Source organism: Pinus tabuliformis, chromosome 6 (genome assembly GCF_031772625.1).
Source record: "Pinus tabuliformis cultivar Carrire ecotype Pingquan chromosome 6, CPIR1, whole genome shotgun sequence".
Classification (NCBI taxonomy): Eukaryota; Viridiplantae; Streptophyta; class Pinopsida; order Pinales; family Pinaceae; genus Pinus; species Pinus tabuliformis.
Genome location: NC_142292.1, coordinates 73,909,941 through 73,931,686, shown reverse-complemented (window position 1 = coordinate 73,931,686; position 21,746 = coordinate 73,909,941).

Below are 21,746 nucleotides of genomic sequence, written 5' to 3'. Positions count from 1 at the left end.
CCCTTCCCTATGGTTTTCAAAACAACTAGGGGGGTCGACAATCAACTTTCGTTGCATAAAGTTTAACAAAAATAATATTTTACTATCCCATAAATTTTGGTGGGCTATAAAATTGGTGGGCCAGCACTTTTAACTTTAACTTTTATTAATTGATTTTTAATCATTTTTAAGCTTAATTAATTTCTTAACTTTTAATTAATATTAATGACATATATATCTATATATATATATTGTTAATTTAACTAATCTACTTTAATTAATTATATTTTATTATATAATTATTAATTAACATTCTCATTATATACATATATTCATTGATTTTTTCTTTTTAAATTTTATTTGAAATGTGAATTGAGACTTAATGTAGAAAATGGATTAGAAAGACAAGAATATGTTACAACAATATGCACAACCATAAAGCAATTGAAATGCACCTATATCTTGGAAACCTTGGCCACCCCAACCTCACAATCCATCCTTAGCACAAGGTTAGCATAATTCTAATGGTAGAAATCCCTAGTATCTTCAATTCCAACTACCATATCCCCCATACCAACCTCAGTACTACCCTCCTCAACCGACTCAACCACAGTTTCAAACACAACCATCAAATGAACCACTCCCATTACCATCCACTCGATTTCCTCATAAATCCAATCAATTATCTGCTCAACCACTTCCAAATTCAAATAATAAAAATCAACAACCCATCTATAATGTGGAGGGTCAAAATGTTCAAGCCTGTTTGATAGCCCCATTAGGTATAAATGATGTCCAACTTAGATCTTGTAGGATTTTACAAAACAAATCACCACCAATTATCATCCAAGAATTTAAAGAGAATAAGGTTCTTGAAAAGAGACACTTTTTTTAGCATTATGGTGTGCATGGTTCTAGCTAACTGATGTTAACATTGGTTTCATGATGGAAGTTATCTCGTCTTGGAATTAATGTCAACCCTATGTAGCACATCTAACGTGTTGATGTCATTCTTGTAGCATGTTTGCAGTTGGTTGTGTTGACATTGAGATGGTTATGTTGGCATTGGTTTCGACCTTTTGATGTTGCTATAGGTATGTTGGCAGTATGGTGTTCATGGAGGTTTTTCCTTGAGTTGTCCTGTGTTGACACGTGTTGCCATGTGCATTGATTGGAGGCATTGGATATTATGGATCAGGTGTCATTCATGTTGTTGAGTTGGCATACTAGGTCTTCATCTAGGTCTTAACATATTCAAATTTAACCATGTCAGGGACTTCCACATACCACCCAACCATAGATTGGGCTGAACCAAATCTCTCTTTCAGCCAATCCCCACCATGCCATATTCCAAGCATGAATGTGGGATCTCATGGAATAACCAATCAAAACCAAACCCAAGGCTTCCAGAAGCCAAACCAGCTCAACCCTCAACAAGTGATTCCAACTCACGATCGAACATCACTAACCATCACCTCGGTCTCTATCCAAGTTTTCCATGGCTCCAGAGCATTTTTTCCAACCCGACTTCCAAGACTAGTAACTCAATCCCCAGCTGCCATCGGGCTCAAGAGCATTTGTCCAACCAAGGCTTCCAAAACTAGTAACTCAACCCACCAAGGGCTCCAAAGTGTTTGTCAAATGAAGGCTTCTAGTACTAGTATCTCAACCCACGAAGGGCTCCAGAGTGTTTTTCCAGCCAAGGCTTCCAATATTAGAAACTCAACCCAAGTTGTTATAGGGCTTTCAAAGCGTTTGTTCAATAAAGGCTTTAGGACTAATAACTCAACCCACGGCCATAAGTAACATGAGAACCAACCATAAAGCAAAAGTTAAAACCCACAAAACCAGGGTTATCCATGAAATGGCAAGGCTAGGCAAAACCACTGTCAATCTAGGCAATCTTACATGCTAATGATAGATCATAACCAAGAAACCACATGTGTTAGCACCCTATAATTGAACCTCTAGGCTGAAAAAAGGTTTACAGGGGTAACCACGAACCTCTTTTGGCTAGAGACCAACCATTTCCAACTAGAGGGGGCTCCCTCACTCAAAATAATGTCCAAATGTGAAAACAATAAGGCTTAAGGACATAAAACAGAGGCCAAATATGTAAAATAAAAATAGGACTCAATGATGGTGGTTAACAAACTTAGGAGGAAGAAGCCATTGGGCATGGAGTCATAATTCAGATCTTACACGAAATTATCATAGCTTAATGAAGCACTCATGGAAATAGAGGCAAGGAAGGCATGATTTCAAGTTATTACATTTGTCATAGTATAGTGGTGGAAAGATCCTTTCATTACATTCAGAGCACCTAATTATGAGTGAATTTTGAACATAAATTGGAAATACACAAAAATATCATTCAATCACATGAAACAGAGCATGACTAACAGATGAATTCTAAAAAATATATCTTTGATCAAATATCAAGAAGAAGAACAGTTTACCATAAAGGAGCACCTAACCGAGGGTGAATTTCAGCATAGTTTTAGAAAGGAAATAAAAGCATTTTAGATCACTAGAAAAGATGAATTTTGAAACTACTTATATCCAATTTAGAGGTGAATATTTAACATTTAAATGGAAAAGATAGGAAACAAACATACACATAAGAAGGGAAACATAGAACTTGAAAATCATACCACAAGAATCTCTAGTAAAGTGCCAAATGTTCTGCACTGATAATTTTATATTCAGAAAATAAAATCACATACACAAGCCCCTTTTCTCCAAAGTCGAACCTTTTTTTCATATATTTTTCTTCTTAAATACAATTAGGAATATTTTCTTGCATGAAAAATAAGAGACCAAATACAATGCATCTCCTATCAGCTAAGAAGATCAAGACAAACTTAATGTTGGAAATATCATATTAAAATCTTGATAAAAAACATGGCAACATCAAGCTTCATAAAATCAAACTTATCCATATATCCATCCCTATCCTGATCACTAACAACCTATCCTGATCACTATTATAACTATAGAAGGTCTAAAAATAACCAAAATATAAAAGAAGATTTGAGTGATAAGTTGTGTAGTAGACTTCCATCTCAGCATGGTCACAAGCTATACCGGATGAAACTAAGATGATGGGTACAATGAAAATGGTGTTGTGTTGGGTAAGACCCATTGGGTGCTTCCTTCCACATGTGTAGACCTCATAAATGTCTAGTCACCACTTGCACAACAGTTGCACAACAAAATTAAAATTATGAGTTTGCTTGTCATTTCCCACTCCAAAAACATTGCAATATCCAGAAATTTATCACATATACCTTATAACTACCATCAAGCATAAAAAATTTAAAGATTTTCACAAATTTCATCAAAAAAATGACCTCTTGTGATTGCAAAATGAGCCCTTAGTTACACAGATTTTGAATTTTAGAAAAATGGAACATAGTGTTTGATAAAAAATGAGTAAATTCAGTCAAGATACCAAAGCTACCTCCTCCTATTCTTGTTGGATAATGGTTTGGTCTCTTTGCTGGAGGGTTTTTTGACTTCTTTAGCTGGATGTACTATTGTGGGCAGATTGCTAGGTGACTATTTGATTTTCTTAAGTTTCCTCCTAACCCTTTCCAGCTTTTGTTTCATTAGCCTCAACCTTATCCTCATAATTTGATTTATCATGTAATAGTTCTTTATTTGTCTCTGTAGGGGAAGATTCCATTTTAGGACTACTTTGGCCTTAATGTGTATTGTTGATGGCCCTCTTGTAAATTTCAGTATTATCTATTATTTGATCAACTTGCGATTTGAAAACCTCAATCTTCTCAAATAGCGTCTAATACTCCTTCCATTTATCAAACTTTGGCTTCTTTGTTGATTGAAAGGTTTCTTTCATCTTCCCTTTCAATTTGGTTGTTGACCTTGTCATATGCTTCCTTAGTTGCACTCTGGGTTCTCTTACCTCGTCTACATCAATCATGTTTTCCTTTATCTTGGATTGTAGGCCTAGGAGGCCTCCTGGACAAATCACTTTATTTATGCTGGGCTACTTCTTCTGTTGTGTGTCTGAGCTCTTAGTGCTCCTTCTACAAATAGGAAATCATAAGGTGAGATTTATCAAGGTTTTCTCACAACTGTGTAATTTTAAGGTCTTTGTCTTACAACTGAACATCTTTGTCATCCCCTGCACCCTGTTTTGGCATATACTCGGGTATATCAATGGTATTTTGATAATTTGGCTCCTCAGTGAACTGCTTGGTAGACAATCTAGCCCTCGATCAATGTCAAAATTGTTCTTCTTCATGTGCCACTTGGACCTTGCCTTTCCCTTTACTAGCTTCTCTCTTATCCCTCATTGATTCCTTCACTGGCTCTTCAGCTTTAGGCTCTTCAGTTGCTTCCATAGGAGAAGTTTTTGTATGAGCCAGCAAACCTGAGGTTGAAAAGAAACCATCCCAATGCATTTTCCTTTTCTCTAACTCATGCAAAACCAACACTTTGATTAGTGCAAAGTGGAATAAGTTAGGCAAGTGTTTCTCTCCCTTGGAATGAACTATTTCTACCATATTGCCCAAGATTTTGACCATGTAATAATGTAATTTTAGGTTCCTCTTACCAATGAAGTGCATAAGCATCCTAACGTGATACCGGTACACCTTACTGAAGTGGCCTTCACACTAAAATACCTTTGTATTACCTTCAATAGTTGACTATAGTGGCTCAATAGGTAACTTCTTTGGAATGTAGTGTCATACTTGTTTTTGTATTGAGGTTTTACAAACACTTTGAAATGTGAGGCATCTAACTCCTTGCCTTTGAACCAGATTTCACCTTGTAATGGAATCTCTGTAGCTTGAGAAATAGTTTCTTCAGACACTGTAAATTCTAAATCTCCAATTTTAACCTTGTCACCTTTAAAGTTTAGGGAAAACATACTAGCAAGTTGAAAATGGTGGCCATGTGTTTGGACTTTCTCGCAGAAGGCTATGCACCCTGTCCTTTCAAATGCCACTCAGATTACAGGGTTAGAGGTCACCATCTCTAAGCTTCTAGGCTCAACACGAACTACCTCTCCTCCCTTTGCTTTGCCTTTTCTCCCTGGGCTTTCCATCTGGTTATAAAAACTACAACACGAACTCTCAACTCTTTTTTCATGGCATATACCAAGTTTGTGGAGAAAGGTTAACTGACAGTGCGATGGAGGGATAATAACAAATAGTGAATTTACAAAGTTTAAATGAATTTAGCTTTTGGTGCCCTAAAAACTGTTTTTACATGCCATATATTATCGTATGCAAAGGAATTATGCCAATTAACAGGAGCTTTGACATATGAGCTATGCATAGACACACATTCGACTCATACAAACTGACACATAAACCCTTAGCACTTCAAAACATCTCAAACACAGACTAATTAACACACAATGTTTTGCGCAATAATTATGCAGCAAATGCACACAAACTTTACCAATCAATGTCTAACATATTTTTTAAGGGAAACCTGTGGCTTCAAAGGTAGTTTTCCTACCTCAGACAATAAGAAAACTCGAATGGAAGCAATGGGAGACCTCTGCTAGAAGCTTGGAGAAGTTGTGCAGTGACTGTGTAGCTCAAAATTTTGTGCAGTTTTTACGTAGCAACCTTCTCACACTTGAAATAACTTTCCTTCGAACCTCTGCCAAACTTCTTTCAACCTTATGTTGTGCAACTTGTCAAGCCTTATCATAGTGAGAACTATGTGTTATAGCACCATTTTCCACTCCTAGTAGATCTGATGCTCTGATTATGGTCTAGGGCAACCCTTCCTTCCAGACTTGGTCCAAAATCTAAAAAACAATGTTTTATTCCCTATATGCTACTTTTCCCTATGATAAAAGTGTGTACACGTGGGTCAGCATATATCAAACCTACCTACATATGTTAAAACACTTAAAAATATTAAATTTCCTTAATTTTGAGCAAAGTTTATGGGTTTTACCTGTTACTCACCTCCTATTGCATGTGCCCCAACTGTTTCCCAACTGAAAAAACTAATTTGGAGAAGTATAAATAAACCTCCATGGGAAGACCTTAAGGGAGAAGATATGAGATATTGATACTATAGTGAGATTATCCCTGATCAAGTCTGATGAAATCCCTGTGCCTCTTGCACTCCCAAAAGCTTCAGGAAACCCTTGTTTCCTTGTTGGAGATATCCTTCATCTTTCTTGAAGATATCCTTGTATTGGTGATGGAGGAAGATTACTGAGGCCAGGAAAGGATGAATCTGGAGGACGATTCCGCTTGGAGCCAGAGAACGACTCAAGTCATATTTCTCCACTTTACTTGTAACTAATTTCAATAAAGGAATGTTGTTCTATTTCCGATACTAAATGTGTTTATGCATATATTTATATTGTAATTCGATTATGAATCTTAAATTGATGTATAATTGTTCATTCATTTATATGATTTAAAGTTAATATCATGAAAATGCTTATTTGAATAATTTTTAGGTTTCAAAGATATCAAGAGAAGCTGAGGGTTTGCACCCTGCGGGATGTACTCAACATTGGACTCCCAGGTAAGGGTGCTCTTACACAGTTCAATAGAATAAGCATTTAGGTTGATTGCTTGAGCATTTCTTGTTGTGGTTTGCCCTCCACTCTGGGTGGTCTCACCCACAACAGAATTGGCGACTCCGCTATGGATAAAATTCTTATTATTCCTAGTTTAGGTTGTTTGTTCTCAATCGGGGTTCAATTTCTTGATTGCTTGCTTTTACAGTGTTTTTTGAACCATTAGTGTCCCAGGCATCAAGTCTGATCTTCTTGATCAGACTTTGATTTTTGTTCTTCCTAATTAAGCTTTGTATACACTATTTTCTTAAGTTACAGTCGCGTATACATGCAGGTTTCTTTAAGCAGACTAACATATATGCGAGTTTCTTGTATTAGAAACATGTGTGCACGCTTCTGTGTCTTTACACAGTCGCGTATGCAATTTTTTGAATTGTTTTTTCAAATCTTTTTGCCCAGTTAGGTCTTCTTCCTGGTGTTTTATGTTGTTGTATGGTCATCTGCTATCTAGAGAACTCAGTTTTCTTGCAAGCTTTCTTTTTCAAAATCTCCTTCTCACTGAAAAGTCTTGTTTGGCCTAGGATTGCTTCTTAAGAAAGTTTGTAGTTTGTGTCTTGGGTTCAAGGCTTCGTTTTGAAGTTCTTGGATGTTCTGGTTTTCCAAAACAAGAAATTGATTTTGATTTCATTTTCAGCCCAGATTTCAAGTTCTCTTGCTTTGCTTTTCCTTGTTTTATGGCCTTGTTTCTTTTCGTTCCTTTTTAGAGTCTTTTTGGCAAGTTTGAAAGTATTTATTTCTTGAAATTTTGTTGGTTTGCCAAAATCATTTGCTGTTGTTTGGATCATTTTGTGCAAGTTTTTAGTCTTTCTTCATTTATTCATGAGTTTTATAACTTGTGAGATTGGAAGACTCCTTGTACTTATTCTTGATCTTTCAAATTTTAGTAGTACTTTTGTGACCTCAAAAAGTTGCTTTTGTTTCCTCAAAAGAAAAAACACAAAAACATTGCTTTTTGTTTTTCTTTTTCCAAGCTTTTGGTTTATGGTTTTTGTTGTTTTGTTGTTGTTTCTTTGGAGAGAGATTTGTCTTTAATCTTTTTCCCTCTTCATTTTCAAGTTGCCTTATTGTCTCTATAAATAACTGCATTTGCTTGTGAGTGTTATTTGGGATCTTGCATCATCATTTTGACTTGCTTTAGGTTAGTTTGCATTTTTAAGCATTCTTAGTACTTTTAGATTTTGGGTGTGTGGATTGTTTTAGAAAAGAAAAGAAAAATATTGTGCTTATATATAGGTTTTCGTAGAATCCAAGTAGAAATCACTCTTCATCGAAGAAAATGACTGCATACATATAGTTAGTTTTCTATTGATTTCTTTTGCGTCATAAAACATCATCAGTTCCACTCTCGTAATTCCCCCTGACTTAAAGAACAGCTATATAAAATCAAGCGATCTAATAAAATGAACTAGAGCTTTTATTGTTGTCATTAATAAATGTAGAAATTCTTCAAATTCTCTACAAATCTCGCTCTGAGACCTATGTAGAAAATCTGACTTTAGGTTAACCCGATAATTCAATATACATCAAAGCAAAATACTATAACCTACTTCTACTATCAATTTGCGGAAGCTTAAAGATCAAGCTAGATTGAGCTGAACACATATAACTAGAAGAAGAAGAATCAATGCATACTACACATGAAAATACTTTGGGGAAAGCCTTAGCTAGAAACCCTACTATCTGTATTATCATACAAGGTGGAAATACATAGGAATTATACAAAGCCTTAGCTCTCACAGCTAGCCAGCTCTCAGTGCAATCCTCACAGATGTTCCACTACAACAAAACCAGCGATTAGCGTCCCTTTTTACTTCTTTTTTTGCATCTAGAGCCCATTTTTGGTGCTATTTGCATCCATTTATCAAATATGGTGCAAAACTTGACACAAAATTTGCATCAAGTTTTGCACCAAATCTTACACCAAGTTTAGCACCAGGTATTGCAATAGATTTTGCACCACGTTTTGCACCAAATTTTATGCCAAGTTTTGTGTCATCCTTTACACCAGGTTTTGTTCCAGGTTTTGCATCAAGTTTGGCACCTAATTTTGTTTGACATACTTTTGCATCCTCATTTGCATCCACTTTTTGCACCTACACTTGCATCAACTTTTGCATCGACTTTTGAATCCTTTTTTGCATCCTTTTTTAAATCCTTTTTTAAATCCATTTTTTCATCCATTTGTGCATCCCTTTTGCGCCAAGTTTTACATCAAGTTTTGTGTCTAGTTTTGCATATAATTTCGCATCTACTTTTGTTGCATCCACTTTTCCATCTTGTTTGGCATCCATATTTACATCCTCTTTTGCATCTATTATTGTACCCACTATTGCATCTAATATTTTTGTGCCACAATTAGCGCCTAGTTTGGCACCTCCTTTTGCACCCACTTTTGATTATAATTTTGCATCCATGTTTGCATCCTCATTTGCGTCTAGGTTTTCATCAACTACTATATCTATTTTTGCATCCCTTTTTGTATCCAATTTTGGACCAAGATTTGCATCGGGTTTTGTGTCTCGTTTTGCATCTACTTTTGCATCGACTTCCATTGCATCCACTTTTGCACACAATTTTGCATCCACTGTTGCACCCATTTTAAATTTCACTTTTTGCATCCCTTTTTACATCTTCATTTGCATCATAGTTTGATTCTTTTTTTGCATCTATCATTACATCCACTTTTGTTATGCCACAATTTGCACCATGTTTTGCACTCACTGTTGTATCCACGTTTGCTTCCAATTTTGCATCCATGTTCACATCCTCTTTTGCATCAAATATTGCATCTATTTTTGCATCCACTTTTGTGTCAGGTTTATGCATTGGGTTTTGCATCTCGTTTTGTATCTACTTTTGCATCTACTTACATTGTATCCATTTTTTGCATCCAATTTTGTTTTGCCTGTTGCATCAATGTTTGCTTCCACTTTTACATCCATTTTTGCATCTTATTTTGCATATTTTTTGTCTATTGTTACATCCACTTTGTTGGAAATAATACTGAGAGGGGGGGTGAATCAGTATTATCTGATTAATCAAACTTTTTAAATGCTCAGAAACATATACGCTACTTCAGTTAAGTGAACCAGCGTGTACACGCTACTGTGACGAAGTAAAACAGCGTATAGGAAGAAAACTCACAATTTAGTTAGCTTATTCTTCAATTAAGTGCATCAGGACATTATTCATCACATTAACAGTAAACATGTGCAGTAAAACAGAACAGATAAAAAGCCACACACATGAACACCAAGATATAAGGTGGAAACCCAATGTGGGTGAAAACCACCTGCTGCAAGTTGTCTCTATCTTTCTTTAATATGAAACTTCAGTTTACAATCTTTTGTACTGGTGCAGCCTTATACCAGTACGCAGGCTACAACCTGCAGAAGGCTTCAACCTTCTCTCGTTCTCCAAACTTCCTTGGAAGGGAGCTCCAACCCCCTTTGCTCTTGTACTAGCCAAGATACTAGTACGTAGGTGCTGACCTACAATCTTCCTTCTTTCAGATATCACTTTTCATACATTTTCAGACTTGGATATTCCTGAAGCACAACATTACAATCTGAAGACCACAAATCATTCAATTTCCACAACAGATCATTGAAGCATAAAACAACCAAACTTTGAATCACTGAACCACTGAACCCTGTCAATCACCAGTTACCAGAACACAGAGCAGACTACAGAACTCTGCAATAACAGTCAGACCCCACTGTAAACCCAAAATCAAGCTTCAAAAGATATACGCTACTTCAATGAGCAAAACCCGCGTATACACGCTCTTTTACCGAAGCCAACCTGCGTACAGATCTAAAAATAAACTTTCTCAATTTGCAGCTGTACCAGACATTAGTTAGATCCAAAACGTAACATTGCGACAATATGCAGATCTAGAAATACGCATAATCAACCATATCATGATAGTGCATTTCAAACCATTAGATCCCGATCTATCCTTAGATCTAGTCTTCCATCAACCGATGTGATCTCTCCTTGGCTTAGATCAAGCAACCCAGAACCTGCATATCAGATCTCTTTCTCTCTTAGATATTCAAGCCTTGTCGAAAGATGATTTTGCCTAATGATCTTCTTCTCCTTATATAGTCTTAGGCCTAGCTCAATACCAAGAGCCAAAACCATAGTAACACAATACCATCAACTTCAAAACTAGGGATCGACACGCCTGTCGAGACACAATGGTCCGAAATCATAGGCACAACTTCCAAGGACTAACCACCATGGACCAAAGGAACCTTTCCACATACACGCGCTTTTTATGAATCGAACTTGCGTGTACACGCGACTTGGGCTTAACGAAACGGCGTGTATGAGCTTCCTTGGTATGCTGTACTGAGATCTGTCTTCTGATTAAGTTGCCATCACCTGTACCAACCTCTGAGCACCTGTACCATCCTCTGAGTGAGTTTCCATCAAGGACAACACTTGAATCATAATGCCAACAATCTCCCCCTTTGGACTTGATGGCAACCATCACACCAAGTCACTCTCCCCCTTTGACATCAAGGGCAAAGGGCTGTGCTCCCCCTGAGGACATGCTGATATCTCTGTTTGGCTGTGCTGACTTGTGCTCCCCCTGACCGAAGGCCAGATCTGCAAAAGATGTTCTTCAACAAGAACCAAGCCTTATACACCATAAGGGACCTTCCTATCACCAAAAGACTCAATACATACATCCATACTCCCTACCAAGAGGGGACATAACAGAAACAACCAATTATATTACAGCATTCATCCCAGGCATAGTGGGGAAACCAACAAAGGCCGTTACATGACCTTGATACCATAAAAGAGATATGACAAGAGAGATACATGACATAGAGACAACAGATCTAGACCAAGACTTAGGAAAGACACCAGCAGCATCTGATTAAACATCTTGTTAGATCAGCAACCAGAATTTCTTTCTGAGCTCCTTCTCCTGAAACCAACAACCAAAACATCTGAATGCCAACAATGCTTTATGAGACTTTTGAGCTGCTCCCCCTGAACCTGTGCCTGTTGCACTCCCTGAAACTGTGCCTGAAGAATTCTGACATTCCTATTGCTGTTCAGAACTTCAGAGTTTTCCCTTGCTGTTCAGAACTTCATATACGCGTTTTATCCTGTACAAAACAGCGTATGTACGCGGATATTCTTTCTGCAACAAGCGTCCAGCATACACGCGACTTACCCAGCATGAATCCGCGTGTATACGCACATATCTCTTCCGTAACCTGCGTATACCAACTTTTCTGTAGAACAAACAAACTTCAACAACAGGATGAAGCATCAACTACTCCCAGCTTTTGTCTGAGATATTCAAAAGTTTCCCTGGGCAGTGGTTTTGTGAGAATATCAGCAACTTGCTCTTTAGAAGGAACATACTCCAACTTGACCTTCTGCTCAAGCACTTGTTCCCGAAGAAAATGGTACTTGATTGGTATGTGCTTGGTCTTTGAGTGCATGACAGGATTCTTTGAAATGCTGATTGCACTTGTATTATCACATAAGATAGAGACAGGTGGAGTGCAAGTGATTTGAAAGTCCTGCAAGGTCTGCATCATCCAAAGAAGTTTTGTGCAACAAGATGCTGCAGCCACATATTCTGCTTCAGCTGTAGATAAGGCAATCGAACTTTGTTTCTTGCTGAACCAAGATACTAATCTGGAACCCATGAAGAAAGCACCTCCACTTGTGCTTTTCCTATCATCCACACTTCCAGCCCAATCTGCATCTGTGTAAGCATGAAGAGTGAGATCAGTATTTCTAGGATACCATAAGCCATAGTTTTGGGTCCCTTGAAGATATTTGAAGATTCTTTTGACTGCCTGAAGATGAGTTTCCTTTGGGTTGGCTTGAAATCTTCCAACCATTCCTACTGCATGTGTAATATCTGGTCGAGTACCTGTCAAATAAAGCAAACTCCCAATCATGGATCTATAAGTGGGTTGGTGGACTGCTGCTGATTCATCATTTGCACTGAGGCTGCATCCTGTAACCATGGGTGTACATACTGGCTTTGACTCTTCCATGCCATACTTCTTCAAGATCTGCTTGAGGTATTTGGTTTGAGACAAGAAGATACCTCCTTCATTTTGTTGGATTTGCAATCCAAGAAAATATGTCAATTCTCCAAGAAGTGACATTTCGAATTCTTTCTGCATAACCAAGGCAAAGTTTTGACTCATGGTCTCTTCATTGCTGCCAAAAATAATATCATCTACATAAACAACAAGAATTAGCAATTTGTTATTTTCAACTTTTATATAGAGATTGCTATCTGCTGATCCTTTTGAAAAGCCTTGTTGGTGAAGATATTTGTCCAACCGATAGTACCAAGCCCTTGGAGCTTGTTTGAGCCCATAGAGTGCCTTTTTCAATCTGCATACAAGGTTTGGATCATTTCCAAGAATGAACCCATCTGGCTGCTCAATATATACTTCTTCTTCTAAGTCTCCATTCAGGAAGGCTGATTTCACGTCCATTTGAAATACCTTGAAGTTTTGAAAGCTTGAGAGAGCAAGGAACATTCGGATGGCCTCTAGTCTTGCCACAGGAGCAAAGGTCTCTTCAAAATCTATTCCTTCTTGCTGTGCATACCCTTTACAAACAAGTCTGGCCTTGTTTCTAATTACTTCTCCATTTTCATTTAACTTATTCTTGAAGACCCATTTTGTTCCTATTACATTCTTATCTTTTGGTCTAGGAACTAATTCCCAAGTGTTGTTCCTTTCGATTTGCTCAAGTTCTTCATCCATTGCTTTGACCCAACATTCATCTTTGCATGCTTCTTTCACATTTTGTGGTTCAATGGAGGAGAGTAGAGCCAAGTAGCTTGAAGCTTCTGCAAGTGTCCTTCTTGTTTGTACTCCTGCTTCTTTCTGCCCCACAATCTGAGTTTCTGGATGATTCTTTTGGACATATCTGGATGGAGTCTTCTCTTCTATTCTTGTCTGCTCCACTGGTTCTTCTTGAGATTCTTCTTCTTCTTGAGGTTCTTCTTCTTCATCATTTCGCCTTTGAGAGTAACCTTCATCTTCTTCAATGTCTTCATGATGAACTTGCCTAGGAATATATCCCTTCTCATCAACCACTATATCAATACTGTCAACAATTCTGCCAAGTCTTTTATTGTAGCACTTGTATGCTTTGCTATGTGGAGAATAACCAAGAAGAATGCCCTCATCTGCTCTAGGTTCAAGTTTGCCAAGTTGCTCATCAGTGTTCTTAATATAACATTTGCTCCCAAAGATTTTGAAATGCTTCACGGAAGGAGTTTTACCACTCCAAAGCTCATGAGGTGTTTGAGTGCTGTTTACTCGGACATTTGTTTTGTTAAGAATGATAACAGCAGCATGTGCAGCTTCACCCCAGAAGGTTGCAGGAGTACCTGATTCATCGAGCATAGCACGAGCCATTTGTTGGATAGTTCTGTTCATTCTTTCCACAACCCCATTTTGCTGAGGAGTTCTAGCTGTAGAGAATTCTCTTCTTATCCCATGTTCATCGCAGAAATCGAAAAATTCATTTGATGTGAACTCCCCACCTCTGTCAGATCTGAGGCACTTAATTTTGTGTCCTGATTCATTTTCAGCCAATGCTTTGAAGGATTTGAATTTTTCGAATGCTTCATCTTTGTGCTTCATAAGCCCTAACCAAACAAACCTTGAGAAATCATCAATGAATAATATCAGATATTCTTCTCCTCGAGGTGTCCTTTTCCTAAATGGACCACATACATCTGTATGGACTAGCTCAAGAGGCAAGCTAGCTGATCCTTCCTTCTCTGGAAAGTTAGTTCTGGTTTGCTTTCCAAACTGACAAGATTTGCATATGGTGTTGTCTGGAATTTTGATATCTGGGAGATCGCGAACTGCCTGATATTTGCATGCTTTCCTTATTTGTGAGAAGCTTAGATGTCCCAACCTTCGATGCCATAACCAGTGCTCTTCATCCTTGCTAAGATAGCATTGTTGTTGTCCTTCTTCAAATATGTACAGATTATTTGGAGTTCTTTTGCCTTTGAGAACTGTTTTACCTGTATCAAGATCACGAACAAGACATCCATTCGATCTGAAAATAACCTCGGTTTTTTGATCACACATCTGGCTGACACTTAGAAGATTATGCTTCAATCCATCAACATACAAAACATTTCCAGCCTTAACCTTTTCTTTCAAAGGAGCAATACCTTTTCCTTTTATAGTTGCAGGAGTATCATTTCCAAAAGAAACTTTCTTTCCCTTTTCTAAAGTAGAATAAGATTCAAGTTTTTCTTTATCACCTGTCATATGTTTCGAACATCCACTGTCAATGTACCATAGATTTTCCTGTCCTTCTGCATAAAACGCTATCCCACATCTTTCTGTCTGAGGTTCTTTTATTCTCCATTTTTTGGTGCTCGTGGCTTGTTCCTTTTTCTCCTGAAACCTGCTCCTGCATTCAGACTCTTTATGACCAAAATTATTGCAAATAGAACATTCAACTTCATTTTCAAGAACTGAAAAGTTGTTATAGGTCCTCTTTGTAATCCCTGTCATACTTCTTTGTTTTTGAGCTTCCCTAGTCATGATTGTTTTATATGCAACACATTGAGCTGCTTTGTGACCAAAGTTATGGCAAGAAAAGCATTGTCCATTGAAGAAGCTTCTGCGGTTATTGAATCTACCAGCCAACTGATTGTAATTTCTATTTTCATCTATTCTTGTGCCGCTTTTGTTCACCCTTAAGAAGGATTGTCCCTGATAGTTTCTGTTTGTAATTCGTCCCTGCTTTACCTGATTATCTTCATTGTTCTTCTGCTCATTTCTTCTTGCTGCATCAAGATAACTTTTTGAGGTGGATGCTTGAGAGGTTTCTCCATTATAGCCCAAACCTGTCTTGTTTAGAGGAGACCGCTGCACATTGATAATCTCATCCAAAGTTTCAGATCCTTTGACAAACTTAAGATTAATAGTTTTTGTTTTCTCAATTTCTTTTCTGAGACCAACAATTTCACCTTCTAGTTTTTCAAGATGTTTTTCCTTTTCATCAATTTGAAATTGCAAAGTATCAATGATCACACTCTTTTCTTCTATGCATCTCTTGAGTCTAGTAATTTCATTATAGAGATTATCCACATCTACAGCATCCTCATAATCATCATCTTCAAATGCCATTAATAGCTTATATTTATTACCTTGTTCATCTTCATCACTGTTTGATAAGCCATCACTATCTTCATGGGTGTAGTAGCTTTTCTTATTTGCACTTTGTTTCTTATTCCATCTAGCAGGTTCTTTTCCTTTATCCTTATTAGGACATTTTGCAGCATAATGACCTACTCTTCCACAAGCAAAGCATTTGAAAGGTAGCTTACCTCTGAACCTTCCAGCACCCCTTTGAAGATTTCTGACAAAGTTTGATTCTTCTTCCTCTTCTTCTGGAACATGGCCTGCTTCATAGTAATCTTCTTTTCTTGATGCCTTAAAAGCAGCTTCCCTTCTGTCTGATGGACCTCCCTTTCTCATTTCATAAGCAGTTAGAATTCCATGTAGCTGAGACATAGTGAGAACTTTGAGATTTTCCTTTTCTTCTATTGCAGATACTTTAGATTCAAACTTGGGGGATAATGATCTTAGAATCTTTTGAACTACTATAGTCTCTTTTATTTCTTCACCCAAATTTTTCATACAATTAACAATCTCATCTACCCGAAGAAAATAATTAGCCACACTTTCATCATTATACATCTTGAGGGTCTCATATTGAATCCTGAGAGTTTGAAGTTTAGCTTGCTTTACCTGTTCATCTCCTTCATAGCTAGTGATCATTTTGTCCCATATCTCTTTTGCTGATTTGAAGTGCATGACCTTCATGAATTCTGTTTGAGATATACTTCCTAATAGAGTACTGACTGCTTTTGCATTTGTTTCATATGCCTTTTTCTCAGCTGGATCTGTAGGAGTAGCTGAAGGAAAAACATAGCCTGTTTCTACAATGTCCCAAACTTCTGTACCAAGAGATTGAAGATATGCAGTAACTCTTACCTTCCAATAATTGAAATTTGTTCCATCAAAAACCGGTGGCCTGATTGATGCTTCTTTCTCGTAGTTGCTCATGATGAATGATCTTCCTTCAAGCGATCAAGCTTCTCTGAAGGACCTGCTCTGATACCAATTGTTGGAAATAATACTGAGAGGGGGGGTGAATCAGTATTATCTGATTAATCAAACTTTTTAAATGCTCAGAAACATATACGCTACTTCAGTTAAGTGAACCAGCGTGTACACGCTACTGTGACGAAGTAAAACAGCGTATAGGAAGAAAACTCACAATTTAGTTAGCTTATTCTTCAATTAAGTGCATCAGGACATTATTCATCACATTAACAGTAAACATGTGCAGTAAAACAGAACAGATAAAAAGCCACACACATGAACACCAAGATATAAGGTGGAAACCCAATGTGGGTGAAAACCACCTGCTGCAAGTTGTCTCTATCTTTCTTTAATATGAAACTTCAGTTTACAATCTTTTGTACTGGTGCAGCCTTATACCAGTACGCAGGCTACAACCTGCAGAAGGCTTCAACCTTCTCTCGTTCTCCAAACTTCCTTGGAAGGGAGCTCCAACCCCCTTTGCTCTTGTACTAGCCAAGATACTAGTACGTAGGTGCTGACCTACAATCTTCCTTCTTTCAGATATCACTTTTCATACATTTTCAGACTTGGATATTCCTGAAGCACAACATTACAATCTGAAGACCACAAATCATTCAATTTCCACAACAGATCATTGAAGCATAAAACAACCAAACTTTGAATCACTGAACCACTGAACCCTGTCAATCACCAGTTACCAGAACACAGAGTAGACTACAGAACTCTGCAATAACAGTCAGACCCCACTGTAAACCCAAAATCAAGCTTCAAAAGATATACGCTACTTCAATGAGCAAAACCCACGTATACACGCTCTTTTACCGAAGCCAACCTGCGTACAGATCTAAAAATAAACTTTCTCAATTTGCAGCTGTACCAGACATTAGTTAGATCCAAAACGTAACATTGCGACAATATGCAGATCTAGAAATACGCATAATCAACCATATCATGATAGTGCATTTCAAACCATTAGATCCCGATCTATCCTTAGATCTAGTCTTCCATCAACCGATGTGATCTCTCCTTGGCTTAGATCAAGCAACCCAGAACCTGCATATCAGATCTCTTTCTCTCTTAGATATTCAAGCCTTGTCGAAAGATGATTTTGCCTAATGATCTTCTTCTCCTTATATAGTCTTAGGCCTAGCTCAATACCAAGAGCCAAAACCATAGTAACACAATACCATCAACTTCAAAACTAGGGATCGACACGCCCGTCGAGACACAATGGTCCGAAATCATAGGCACAACTTCCAAGGACTAACCACCATGGACCAAAGGAACCTTTCCACATACACGCGCTTTTTATGAATCGAACTTGCGTGTACACGCGACTTGGGCTTAACGAAACGGCGTGTATGAGCTTCCTTGGTATGCTGTACTGAGATCTGTCTTCTGATTAAGTTGCCATCACCTGTACCAACCTCTGAGCACCTGTACCATCCTCTGAGTGAGTTGCCATCAAGGACAACACTTGAATCATAATGCCAACACACTTTTGTTGCACCATATCTTGCGCCTACCATTGCAGCCACATTTGCTTCCACGTTTGCATCCCCTATTGCATCCACTTTTGTTTCATCCATTTTTGCATCTGCTTTTGTGTCCGTTGTTGTATCCACATTTGTTTCACCACAATTTGTGCCAAGTTTTACACCTACCATTGGACCCATGTTTGCTTCCACTTTTGCCTTCATGTTTGCATCCAAGTTTGCATTGACAACTGCATCTACTTTTGCATCGACTTTTGTGTCAGGTTTTTCATGTTGTTGTGCATCTACTTATGTTGTATCCACTTTTCATCCAATTTTACTTCTATTGTTGCCCCCATTTCTATGTTCGCTTTTGCATCCCTTTTCCAACACTCATCATATTTTCTGCATTGATGATATTCCTTATGGCATTGACAATTATGAACAATTGATGACAATGTCAATAATATTGACAATGATGAAAATGAAGATGATGGAGATGACATGAATTGTGATTATGATGATAAAGACGATAGTGGTTACAATGACAATGATGATGATGGCAATGATTATGATGATGACGATGCTAATGACGTTGGCGAATCTTCCCAATTTTAGATGTTGTCATTGTCATAATCATAAGCATTATCTTTGGTGTCATCATCATCATTTTCATCTAGGTCATGATCAAAAACTATAATGGCATGAATGATGATGATGATTACAACAATGTCGATAGAAATTACATTAATGATGATGATGGGGATGATAAAAATGACAATGACGATGATAATGGTGGTGATGATGATGATCATCGATCATCTCTCAAAAATAGAGTTGTTATTTCTCTTACGTATATCAATGTGTCATAAACAACCCTTTTCTAGCACTGATCACATTTTTTGGGTTGATGATATTTCTTACAACATCTACAATTATGAACAATTGCAAACAATGTCCATAATGATGATGATGATGGCATGAATGGTGATTATGATGATAATGTAATGATGACAATAACAATGACAAGGATGTGATGATGATGACAATGATTATGATAATGAGAATGACCTTACAATCTTATGGATTCGTGAACAATTACTAGTTTCAATACCATCTTCTGGATACGTATTACTATCATACTTTTTAGATTTTCTGTCTCTCTTGAGGTATCTTACTATAATGGTGTTGTCAACACTAGAAAGATATCTTGTTGTAATGGTGGTTCTAATGTTAGCACTAGCAAAGTTTTTGTTAAATTTTGGTTAAAAAAAACCGATTTATGCAATTATTTTGACAATCTATGTAAAAAAGTAAATAACATCCAATTATTTTGACTGTAGTCCCATTGATTATCATGAATTCACCAGTCTGAAGACCATCTTCTACATACATATTATTATTAAACTTTTTGCATTATATCCCTCTTATATCTTGTTGTAATGGCAGTATTAGCACTAGAAAAATATCTTGTTGTAATGGTGATGTTAGTATTAGCACCAAAAAAATCACTAAATTTTGGTAAAAAAAAGTTTATCATTTATTTATTTTTAATTTGGGAAATTTTTGTTTTTATATTTTTTGTTTTTAATTCTATTTTTATGCAGTAATATTTTTTTTGGTTGAATTTTGGTAGTAACTAGTTTTTGGTCTAATCATATGTATTAACCATGTTCTTTATGCTACAAGTCTAATTGTTGGGACAAAATTGCTCTTTCAAATAAGTTGCAAAAAGCATATAAATGGAAGAATAGCGATGACAACTATTTTCATTGTCCAACTGTTCAGTATATCATGTATGAAAATATTCAACATTTTTATAAACAATGGATTAGAGGTGAGTCTGTAATTGTACATAATGTTTGGATGATACATAAAAACAAAGTTTGTTTCATTGATGTGGTTAGGATCTACTTTGGATACGAAACCCTAGGTTTGGAAGTATGCAAATAATGAATTTGGTTTACCTTTGATAACAAATGAAATTTTATTTCTTTTTCCTCGTAAAACCAAGGAAGATATGGCAATAATTCTCGTTAGAAAACTACTTCTTGTTGAAGGTTTATAATTGGTTGCAAAAGTTCAACAACTTGGTATAGAAGTTTTTAGTTGCTATTAGGGAAACAATGTGATTATAGGTTTTAGCAGACATAGATCATTCTTGGTATTTGATTCACTTTGAGAATATAAGTACACCAAAGTGGATTAGGTTATGAGTGGATTGGAAAAGCAACCCTTATTTGTTCCTTTTAGTTTTTGAGATATCTCAAGTTCAACTAGTGCTATTAAATGGTTTCAAAGATGTTTGCTAAGGTTTTTCAACAAGGTCACTAGGTCCCAATGTAACATAGATACTTCATATTTGTTGAAAAGTAAAACCCCCACATAGCACTGAATAGATCATTAATGACTACCTACAGAACTTAGACTAAATTAATCGTGGAAGTAAAAATTACAACCAAATTAATCATGAAAGTAAGAACTACAATTGAAAAAAACACACTTGGTAATATACTAGAATTCATCCTCGCCAAATCCAAAGTTGATGAATAATATATTAAATCTTTAATGAAACTCATGAAAAATAATAAGCATGTTATCGATATAAGAGTGCATGAACTTGCTTAATGTATATTTGTTAATTGGAGATGATGAATATCTAAATAAAGTTGATGAATAATATGTTAAATATTTGATGAAACTCATGAAAGATAATAAGCATGTTTATCCATATAGGAGTGCACAAACTTTCTTAATGTGTAGTTTACGAGAAATTTTTCCAGCGTAAATCACAAGATATATCATTTGTTTAGGCGTTTCGAACCAACCAGTGTGGTTCATCATCAGGACAAGTTGAAGAATCAGATCCAACTTTGCATGTTAAATAGTTTGAGCAGAGGGGATATTTGCACCTTAGCCTTAACAACCCTTGCCCAAGATGAATCTATTTAATGGATTAGCTTGGATATGTTAGGTCTTGGATTTCCAGAGTACCCAATCAATGCTTAACTCCCTAGTCCTAGCCAAAATTCACTCCTATTGAAGAGACAACCTGAACAATCTTGCTAATAAGATTAACAAGTTCGTTCCTTTTGATTGATTTACAACAAACCTTAATGCCTCTCTTTTCTTATCCTCCTCTTCCATTCTCCAACAAAAACTTATTAATCTTATATCATAAACACTTTATATAGGTAAGCATTGTAATCATTTTCCTCAACTCACACGGTACCTTTACACCTCAACCCATACAAGTGGACCTAAGTCCATGGCACAACCCATCACACTCTAAGATGGTTCTAATTGTCTCCTCAAAACTAGGACATAACACACCTTAAATGCCAAATGGTTAAGTCATCCCAAATTTGTGGGATTTTTTCCTTCATGGAACACATTCTAGCTAGTGTTGATCAAACACAATGCACTAACACCACTAACACACACTAAAAGTCCTAGATACCCTTACGTTGTGGCACGCACCCAAGCACTTCGACTGCACCTCCATAAAATGCACCTTCAACTTTGGATGTCCCAAAATAGTAATATCCTAACCCAATA